The sequence below is a fragment of the Olea europaea genome, chromosome 22, assembly GCF_002742605.1.
Source record: "Olea europaea var. sylvestris chromosome 22, O_europaea_v1, whole genome shotgun sequence".
In the NCBI taxonomy this organism is placed as follows: Eukaryota; Viridiplantae; Streptophyta; class Magnoliopsida; order Lamiales; family Oleaceae; genus Olea; species Olea europaea.
In genome coordinates, this window is record NC_036258.1 from 12,734,052 (window position 1) to 12,745,940 (window position 11,889).

The window sequence follows — 11,889 nt, forward strand, 5'->3', positions numbered from 1 at the left end:
TCGTGTTTGATGCGTGTCGAATACTGACACTCCTTGAACCTTCTACCATGATTTTTTTAATTAAAAATAATTATTAATAAATAATAAATAAGTATTCATATTTAAAAGATTTCAACAAAAAAAATTAATAACAAGTATAAAAATTAAATTTATATAATATAAATGAAAACTTTTTAAAAATTTAATTAACATGTCGGTATTTTTTCGAAGATCACGTGTCTACATATCCGAGATGTGACGTGTCAGTGTATTATAGGAGGAAATAGTTAAACTTAGGGCTTGAGGAAACGAAAGGCCTATAAATGCAGCTAACTTATAGCCAATACCTTCATCGGGTAGCCAAGAAATGGCGTCTGCCACCAGCAATCCCCCTCTGCACTCCGTTAGAGGACTGCGCCGCCGGTTCCTCAACCGCATATTTGCGGCGGTTTACGCCACTGTTATATTGGCCTTGTTCTATCACCATGCAATCACACTTCTCCATTCCACCACCTTCACATCTTTCTGCATATCCCTCACCATGTTTTTTTCTGATATTCTTCTGGCTTACATGTGGTCAACAAACCAATCATTTCGCATGAATCCCGTGACCCGGGAAGAATTCCCTGAAAACCTCGTAAAATTCTTCGACCAGAAAGATTTGCCGGCCATGGATATATTTATATGCACTGCTGATCCATATAAAGAGCCACCTATTAACGTTGTTAACACAGCTTTATCAGTTATGTCTTATGATTTTCCGACAGAAAAACTGTCGGTCTATTTGTCGGATGACGGAGGATCAGAGCTTACACTCTTTGCTTTCATGGAGGCTGTTGAATTTGCAAGGACTTGGTTGCCTTTTTGTAAGGAAAATAACGTTATAGAAAGATGCCCGGATGCCTATTTCAGGTCAAATTATGCTCAAAGCTCTAAGACTCAGGAAATTAAGGTACATATTTTATTTTTCGTAAGTAATACTTTCAAGCTTGAATGACAAGCATGAAACCCTCTACTATTTTTAGACGGTCCTTTTTCTAAATGCATGTTGAATAAAATTCTTGCTAAAAAATCCCAATAAATAAAAAACTTTGATCCAAGCACCGGTTCCACCGTGCTATAGCCCGTGTCCGGCCCTGAAAATGTCAATTATATTCTTAGTTTTTTTTGTTTTTTTTTAAGATAAATTCATGTATATTTATATTGTAGTTCGTGTCCAAATTCAAAATTGGATTCACCACTGGCTGTGAAACTTAAACAAATAATATTTATCTAGTCTAAAATGCATTGCAGGTGATGTATGATAACATGAAGACGAAGATAGAGAACGTGGTTGAGAAAGGGAAAGTTAGTGTCGAATACATTTCCAATGAAAAGAAACGTCAAGCTTTGAGTCAATATTGGACTAAAGATTCCACTCGCCAAAATCATTCCTCTGTCATTCAGGTCTGTCATTGCAATCATAAATTGTGCACTACACTAATATTATGATTAAATTTTCCAGTCAAAATATAAAATTATTAGAAAGTAGACATTTTGTTAACAAATTAATGTCAATTATAATATATAATTTTTTTTATGTATTTACTATTAATGTTACTATAATTTAAAATGCTTTAAACAGGTTTTGTTAGACACCAAGAAAGATAAGGATAATATGGGTTATTCGATGCCAAATCTTGTATATGTCTCTAGAGAGAAAAGCAAGGCCACCATGCATCATTTCAAGGCTGGCGCCCTAAATGCCCTGGTAAGTAATAGCCTTTTGTGCAAGATCAATACCGGTATCGAGAGGAGTTGGACAATGTAATGAAGAGATATCGACTTATTTTTCATTCTTATATTGTCTAACGTTTGGAAATTTTTCATGTTGGGAAGCTTCGTGTTTCGGGCATTATGACCAATTCACCAATTGTCCTGACTTTAGATTGCGATATGTATTCCAATGATCCTTCGACCCTTCAAAGAGTTCTTTGCTACATTTTGGATAAGTCAAGTAGGCCAAATTTGGGGTACATTCAATTTCCACAACGTTATCATGGGCTCAACAATGCCGATATCTATGGGTCGGAGCTCAAACGTTTGGTCCGAATGAATCCGGCCGGCATGGATGGGCTGGATGGGCCTCTCTATATGGGGACTGGATGCTTTTTTCTTCGACGTGCATTTTTTGGTGGCCCATCATCACCTGTTCAGCCAGAAATCCAAGAGCTTGGCCCAAATTACATTGTAAACAAGCCCATTATGGATCGAGAGATTTTAGATCAAGCCCACCATGTTTCTGGATGCAATTACGAGAATCTAACCAGTTGGGGGTACAAGGTAAACAAAACTTTAATTTTAATAACAATTTATTATATTGAACAATCTCAACTTAGAGATTAAGATAAGGCGTTTGTTTATATATTTAATTTATGTCTTTTAACCAAAAATAATAATAATAATAAAATAAAATTTCATTTAGATTGATCAAGCTTTTTTTTTCACACTTCCAGATAGGGTTTCGATATGGCTCCTTGGTCGAGGATTATTACACGGGCTATCGGCTTCAATGCGAAGGATGGAAGTCGATATTTTGCGATCCGAGCAAGCCCGCATTTTTGGGTGATGTCCCAATATCTCTCCATGATGTTTTGAACCAGAACAAAAGATGGGCATTGGGCTTTTAGAGGTGGCCTTCTCAAAGTATAGCCCAATAACTTTTGGGATCCGGTCCATGGGGATTTTGATGGGCCTGGCTTTTGCACACCTTGCATTCTGGCCCATTTTGGGTGTTCCCATCACAGTCTATGCTTTCCTCCCTTCATTGACTCTTCTCAGTGGAATTTCCATCTTCCCAAAGGTACATTTAGCTCAATTCCAAATCGCATTTTACATTAGTTATCCATGTTGAACAATCAATTATATTATACAAAAACTATATTAATTTAATAGCTACAAAATACTTTCACAAACAATAAGTTTACAATGTTTTTATAATTTAACATAGATATCTCACGTCTCTTATTTAATTTTGTCCGATTTATTGCAATTCAACTTAACAAACATGTTATTCATTACTTCTCGCACGCAATATCAAAGTAACTTTAAAAATCCTTTTATTATTTTAATACAAACATCTCACATGTCTCTCTTCCTTAATCTTGTCTAGTCTAACAACTTTCATACTATTGATTATTTATATTTCAATTTTTTTGGTTATACCCCCCCCCCCAAAAAAAAAAAAAAAAACTTTTTTTCTTTTTTCGTATTATATATGATAACAAAACATTTTTTGCAGGTATCTGATCCTTGGTTGCTCGCGTACATATTTCTATTCCTTGGAGCCTATGTACAAGATTGCTTAGATTTCATATTAGCCGAAGGCACATTCCAAAGGTGGTGGAGTGATCAAAGATTTTGGCTCATAAGAGGACTCTCATCGTTTTTATTTGGATCCATAGAATATATAGCCAAACATTTAGGTATGCCCACACAAGGATTCAATGTGACAAGCAAAGCAATGGATGATGAACAAAGTAAAAGATATGATGAAGGAATATTTGAATTTGGAGTAGAATCCCCTATGTTTCTGCCATTAGCAATGGCTGCAATTTTGAATTTAATGGCCTTTTTCTATGGTGGGATAGTGCAGATTTTCAAGGAGAGAAATATGGATGCATTTTTAGTACAAGTGTTTATTGCAGGATTTGGGGTTTTGAATTGTTTCCCAATATATGAAGCAATGATTTTGAGAAGTGACAAAGGAAGGATGCCTACAAGGATTACCATCATTTCTACTCTTCTTGTATGGGGACTTTGTGCAATTGCCACTTTTGTACTCAAGATGTGATATCTTTACGATAGAAAATCTAGCACATTTTAGCGTATGTTCAGTACATGGTAGTGAGTAATGTATGGATTTTTAATCCATCGATGGGCTTATATGTGTGAATAATTGTATATTAAATTAAAGACTATCGAATTCGGTTGAGCCCAATTAAAGTGATCTAATAAGGTTTCGGTTTTGGGCTTTAATGTATCCAATTAAAGTGGGAATTTATATATGTGTAGAGATCCGGCCCAAGTTCTAATTCTATGATGGGCCGAATTAGATCAAAGACCGTCGCTATATAAATACGATTAGGGTCCCCAAATCAAACGAACGTATTATTCATTCTGTACTGCATCACATCATAGAGAGAAAAAGGAAACTGCGTGTATATTTGAAAGACATGACTGCGTAATTCATTATTACATTAACCATATCTAATTCAGGTAAACTTCCGCTAAAGTTCTTCAATTTCTTGATGATTTAACATGAAAGATCCGGTGATTTAAAGCATTAAATTATTTTACAAGTGGTATCAGAGCCTTTTCATGTTGAATCATTGATAATCGAATGATTTATTTGGTTCTTGCAATATTTTATGAAGTTTTCAGATTTAACAATTTTGGATCTATATTTTGTTGAATTTGAAAAATATTCAGTATGTTATTCTTGTTTATCTTTCATAATTCGGATTAATAGATGAAGAAAATTTCAGATTATGGATTTTTTTTTTAAGGATTTTGAATTCAGATTTCAATTTTAAATAAAAAAAATTTAATTTGGGGCTGCTGGCCGACAGCTTCGCTGCTGCACACAGCAGCAGCCACGTCGCCAGCGCCATTGCTTCGTCGGCGCCGCCAAGAAGGAGAAGAGAAGAATTTTTTTTATGGTTTTGCCGGCATCGCGAAGAAGGAGAAGATAAGAATTTTTTTTAAGGTTTTCAGTTTTGGTTGATTTTGGGGGCTGGGGCCTCACGTGTAAATTGAATAATTTGAGGCCCTTGGTTGCGATTAGGGTTAGGGTTACAAAATTAAGGTTTCAGTCCCTAACATTTAAGTTATATTTAGATTTGAGCCTTTAAGTTTTGAATTAATTAATTATGGTCCCTAAAGTTTCAAGTTTATTAATTTCAATCCCTAAAGTTAGGAATTAATTAATTTTGCCCCCTTAAAATTTTGAATTATTAATCCTAAGGCCCCTAAAGTTTAAAACTAAACAAAATATGCAAAATTTGTGATTCTCTTTCTCAAATTTTGGTACTAATGACTCTTTTAAGAGATATAATATTCGAAAGTTGGTTAATTGAACCAACATGTTGCCAAAGCAACCTCTGTAGTGAAAATTGACTAACTTAGAATATTAAAAGGTGTTTGTGCATGTGTTATTCATGGGAATATTGGTCAGTCCAAAAGAAGGTCAATGTTTAGCCGAATACACGTACACCTGTGGTGATAAATGTGTGACGATTATTTGGTTTAATATGTGATCAAGAAATCGATCCGAAGAAAGGTTTATTGATTGATACATTGTTTTATCTTCAATGTTTGATCACTATGCCAAGAGTATCGCTTACAAGTCAATATCTCTGTTCAAAGACTAGATATTGATGTTGTGCTTGGTATCTTGTGATGGGCCCTACCACTATTTGAGATTATTATTATTTGCATATTAAAGATATTCATGTGAGTTATTCATAATAAACGTTCTCTAATTCAGTTTCAGGTTCTGCTGCTAATATCTCTGCTAGCATCAATTCAATTCCAATGTTAAATGGCAAAAACTTCAGGGCATGGTAAGAGAACGTGATGATTGTTCTCGGAGTCATGGACCTGGACCTTACTTTACGAGTTGATCAACCCACTACACTTACTGATAAATGTACCTCTGATAACAAGAGGGAGATGAAAAAGTGGGAACGATCGAACCGCATAAATTTAATGGTCATGAAGCGTACTATTCCATAAGCATTCCGGGGCACTATGTCCGATAAAGTGACTACGACTAAGGGTTTCCTTGAGGATCTTGAGAAGAGGTTTACCAAGAATGAAAAGGCTGAAACAAGTACACTTTTGGCGAACCTTGTCTCAATGAGGTATAAAGGGAAATGAAATATTCGGGAGTACATTATGGAAATGTCTCACATTGCTTCAAAACTAAAGGCACTCAAGTTGGATTTATCTGAAGACTTGTTAGTGCACTTGGTTCTGATATCCCTTCCGGCACATTTCAGTCAATTCAAGGTGAGCTACAACTATCAAAAGAACTCATGGTCCCTTAATGAGCTCATCTCACACTGTGTCTAGGAAGAGGAAAGATTAAAGCATGAGAAGACAGAAAGTGATTATTTGGCCACCACCTCTAAGGACAAAAGGAACAAGAAAAGAAAAATTAATAAGGAAGCTGCGGGTACAGCACCGCAAAAGAAACAACATAAGGAACCAACTGAAGGTGGTTGTTTCTTCTGTGGAGCTGCAGGTCATAAGAAGAAGAATTGCACCAATTACCACGCATATCGTGTAAAGAAAGGTATTCTTCTTCATTTGGTTTGTTCTGAGGTTAATTTAACTTCGATACCTAGACATATATGGTGGATAGATTCTAGTGCAATAACTCACATCAGTATGTCTATGCAAGGTTGCCTAAGTTGCCAAAATCCAAGTGATGGTGAAAGATACATCTATGATGACGACGGCAAAAAGGTGGAAGTAGAGGCAATAGGGAAATGTAGATTATTGTTAAAGATTGAATTTTATTTGGATCTTGTTGAGACATTTATTGTACCGTCTTTTAGATGGAATTTGATTTCTATTTCTGTTTTGGATAAATTTGGTTATTCTTGTTCATTTGAAAATGGAAAATTTAGTTTGTTTCATGATTCAAAATTGGTTGGTTCCGGTTCTTTATCAGGTTACGATAATCTTTATTCAATTGATACAATTGCTTCTTTTAATGAATCCCTGCATGTAAGTACTCGAGGTGTAAAGCGAAAATTAATCGGTAAGAATTCTGCCTCGTTGTGGCACAAGAGATTAGGTCATATCTCCAAAAGATGAATTGAGAGACTTGTGTCTGACGGGATTCTCGACCCTCTTGACTTCACAAATTATGATCTATGTGTCAACTGTATAAAGGAAAAACAAACAAATAAAAGGAGATTTCTCGACCCTCTTGACTTCACAAATTATGATCTATGTGTCAACTGTATAAAGGAAAAACAAACAAATAAAAGGAGATTTCATGCCAATAGGACTTCGGACGTCTTAGAACTTATACATACAGATATTTGTGGACCATTCTCTACGGGTTCTTGGAATGGTCAACAATATTTTATAACGTTCATAGACGACTTTTCTAGATATGACTACATATAACTCATTCATGAAAAATCACAGTCACTAGATGTGTTCAAAAACTATAAAGCCGAAGTTGAGAACTAACTCGGCAAAAAGATTAAAAGCGTTAAATCTGATCGTGGAGGTGAATACTATGACAGATATGACGGTTCAGGTGAACAACGTCCAGGACCATTTGTTAAATTCCTAGAGGAATGTGGTATCGTCCCACAGTCCACTATGTCGAGTTCACCCACTATGAATGGTATTGCCGAAAGACGAAACAGAACGCTTACCTTACCAGAATCTCTCTAGGGTGAAGCATTAAAGACCGCAGCTTATATACTCAACAGAGTTCCAACTAAGGCCACTGATAAAACCCCATATGAGCTTTGGACGGGCAAGAAGCCTAGTTTAAAGCATATATATATTTGGGGGTGTCCAGTTGAGGCAAGGCCCTATAAGCCAAATGAAAAGAAACTGGACACAAGGACCATCAATTGCTATTTTATTGGATATTCTGAAAGGTCCAAGGATTACAAGTTTTATGATCCCACAACTAAGGTAATTTTCGAGATAAAAAATGCTCGGTTCTTTGAGGATGTTGTGTTTGAGGGGCCAAGAAAGGGTTATAGGCTTTGTCTTTAAAGAGGAATATGTTGAAATTCCTCCAATTGCCATTGACAATGATCAGGTTTCTATCCCTGGTATTGTTCAAGAAGAAACTCTGGATCAAAACAATGTCATACCTCCCTCTCAAGATCAACAAATTATTCCAGAAGAACAAACTCTACAGCCTCAAGAACCAATGCCATTAAGAAGATCCACTAGAGAAAGGAAAATTGCAGTTTCGAATGATTACATCGTATTTCTCCAAGAACATGAAGTTGACATTGGAATGGTGGAAGATGATCCAATCAACTTCCGTCAAGCCATGGAAAGTTCTAACTCTCAAAAGTGGCTCAATGCCATGAATGAAGAAATAAAGTCAACGAAGGACAATGACGTATGGGACCTCGTTCCATTGCTTGAAGGTGCGAAACCTATTGGTTGCAAATGGATATTTAAGACTAGAGGGATTCGAAAGGTGATGTAGAGATTTATAAGGCTCGTCTTGTCACAAAGGGCTTTACACAGAAAGAAGACATCGATTATAAAGAGACTTTCTCTTCGGTTTCTTCGAAAGACTCTTTCAGGACTATAATGGGATTGGTAGCCTATTTCGATCTTGAGCAACATCAGATGGATGTTAAGACAACATTTCTCAATGGTGACATTGATGAAACAATTTATATGGTACAACCAGAAAACTTTGTATCGGACGATGCAAAGCAAATTGTTTGTAAATTAAAGAAATTCATCTATGGACTCAAACAGGCGTCTCGTTAATGATATTACAGGTTTCATCAAATGATCATCTCATTTGGTTTTGAGATGAATTTAGTTGATGATTGTATATACCACAAGTTCAGTGGGAGTAAGTATATTTTTCTGATTTTATATGTCGATAACATATTGCTTGTCAGCAACGATATAGGCTTATTGCACGAAACCAAGAAATTTCTAGCAAAGAATTTTGAGATGAAAGATCTTGGTGATGCCTTTTTTGTATTAAGAATTCAAATACACCGAGATCGTTCTTGGGGTATTCTTGAATTATCACAAAAGAGCTATATCGAAAAGGTAATTAAAAGATACGGCATGCAAGATTGTAAACCAAGTGACACCCCTGTGGCTAAAAGAGACAAGTTCAGCTTAAGTCAGTGCCCGAAAAATGACTTGAAAATTAAAGAAATGCAGAAAATTCCTTATTCCTCAGCTATAGGGAGTCTGATGTATGCTCAGGTTTGTACGCGTCTAGATATAGAGTACTGTTCGTGAAATATTTCTTTCGATTTAAATTACCGCAAGTGTACGGGTCGTGACAAGTAATAAAATGGACTTTAGATTAAAGATTTACATAGGGCATAGGGGTATATTTCTATCCCCTATCGAACCCTATGATGAATTATATATGTTGAGTTTAATCTAATTTTCTCAAATTCAGAATTAAACCACCAAATTCACACAAATCAAGTGCACATTAATTGTGGAAATAAATAAATCAATATAATCCATTCAAATATCCATCAAACTAATAATTCAAAATCATGAAATAGCAAGTTTAATAAAAATTACATGGTTCATCGATCATCTAGTTGCAAAAATCTAGCCTATCATGATAAAAATAACGAAAACTAACAAAATATGAATAAAATACATCACCGGGATATCAAAGATTGAAGAAATCTCGTAAAACTCGCATCAATTCTTGTTCTTGCCTTCAATTCCACTTCAAGATGAATGCTTTTGCCTCCTAAGTCGTTCGTGCGGCTTCTGGACGTCTTGTTGCTATTTAAACCCATCCAAATTAGGTTACTAAAGGAGATGCAATCATATAAGGAAAGTGCAAAATTCGGGAAAATTTATACCTATGCGACCGCATAGGCATAACCTATGCGACCGCATAGGTTTAAGAAAAATGCCCTTTTTAATCCCTGGAGGTTCACTCGCGGTCGCATAGGTTTTATACTATGCGACCGCATAGTAGAGCTACTTTCTTGTTTGAGTCATTTTGGTCCTCAATTTTCATTCCTTCACTCCTTGACCTCCTCTCTTGTTCCTAGTTGCTCCAATGTTCCCTTATAACTTCCAATTGGTACTTGGCTTGATCAATTGCTTGATATGTTTATCAGGTCAACTTTCAGACAATTGCAATTTGGTCCCTGAATTTTCATTTTGCTCCAATTTGGTCTTTTTCGGCTCTTTTCTCCTGAATTCCACTATTTCCATAAAATTTCCTACATTGCATGAATTTGACAAAGTTAAGTAACAATTCAATCATTTTACTTGTATTTAAATCATATTTGTGATGTAAATAAGTGTGCAAAAACACACTTATCAAAACCCCCAAACTTGAACTATTGTTTGTCCTCAAACAAGATAGTGATATAATTCTGAACAAACATGGCTTAACACCTTGCTTTGGCTCAGGATTGGACTAAGTAATTGATTTTATGAAAATTTATCAGTGCAAGATGACATCAACCTTTGCCTGTTAAGTGCATACTTGACACGTGTGTGTGTGGATTCATGCTAACATATCAAGTTCATGATGAGTTTGAGTCCTGACCCCAAGTGGTCAAATGTCTCCTTACTCACTGGAGAGATACACAACCCCCCAAACTTATTCTTTTCACTCAATTATCCTGTGGTTGTGTTTAAAAATTATGAGTTTACCTAGCTTTAGTTCTCACCCTCTCGTAGTTTCGATTAATTTCACTATCACAAGTTCACACATCAACAAGTGAAGGCTCTCCTAGTTTTGATTGCTTCGACACTTGAGGCTAAACTAGGTTACTTGCCTCGCCTCAAAGGTATAGTTTCTTCCACCAATTGTCCAAGGGCTTTTTTTCTTGTTATTGTCTCTTTTTGTTTTTCTCACTTTTCTCTTTTTTTTTTTTATTATCATCTTTTCATTTGCTTTCTATATAACCCATGTAACGAGCTTTAGGCCGGTGACTTCCAAACCAGTTGGTTTTAGGGAACCAGGTTTTAGACCCTTGCAGGCTTATTCACTCTAGTTATAAAGGCTCGATCAGATGACTTTTTATTAACTTCTTTACTTCTTGCTTTCTATATGACCCATGTATCGAGCTTTAGGCCGGTGATTCCCAGATCAGTTGACCTTAGGGCATCAGATTTTGAAATATCCTAACAGGCTTACTTGCTCGAGTCATAAAGGCTGAAAAAAAGAAGTGTCTTATTCTTACAAATTAAGTTCATGCCCTTATTTTTCTAGACATCTGGTATCCAAAACTAACCCTCACTTTAAGATTTTCACCTACTCTTCATCCCACTGGTCTAGGCAATCCACACAATAATTCATGCACGGAGCCTCACTCATTTCAATGTTCTCCCATAATAGTTCAACTATCACCAAACTGTCTTAAGGTATTTTACGGGTTCATTCAATAGAGGGTTATAACTATCTCTCTACTTTATGCTCAAAACCCCAATCACTTACCTAACATGTCAAGCATGAATGACGTGCATAAAGAATGTCAAGTATTGCATCAACAAGTATAGGTTAGCCTAATTAGCACCGACCCCAAAGTTCTGAAATATACCAATCCAATAGTAACATCATAGCCGGCAAGGCGATTAAGTTCACATAAGCATACATAAGCATAATCAATATTCACTCACAAGCATGTCTCATGCAGCAATTAGTCAAAATAAATCTAGATTGTGGAAATGCAATTAGTTACATGCCGAATGTCTTAATCAAATTATGCCACCATCTCCCAAACTTATACAAGACATTGTCCACAATGTGAAAAATAAGTTTAGAAGGCAGAATTTAAGGAAAATGAATACAAATGAGGCAAACGATACTCCCCTAATCAAAACGGGGGCTGCGATGGGAAGCTAGAGCCTGCAGTATCATCAGCTGGAGGTGGAGGTAGATGCGCCAAGATCTCTCTCATCAGTGCTGACTGCTGTGTCATTTCATCATGGATTCCCTCAACACGTGTCTCCAAGCGGCCCAAACGCTCCCAAGTTTCATTTACGCTCAGCTGGATGCCATCCACCCTGCCCACATACACACCGAGTCGATCGTTCATAGTGTCCATCTCTCTCCTAGCTGCCTGGGCATTCTGACGAGCAGCACGTGACATATCAGTGGAAATGCGGATGTCACGGTGGGCTGTATGCATCTCAGTC

General features: G+C 36.3%; 1 pseudogene; it reads left to right on the forward strand.

Moving 5' to 3' along the window:
• The first annotated feature begins 343 nt into the window (after positions 1–343).
• On the forward strand, positions 344–4,053 carry LOC111371736 (annotated as a pseudogene).
• The last annotated feature ends 7,836 nt before the right edge of the window (positions 4,054–11,889 follow it).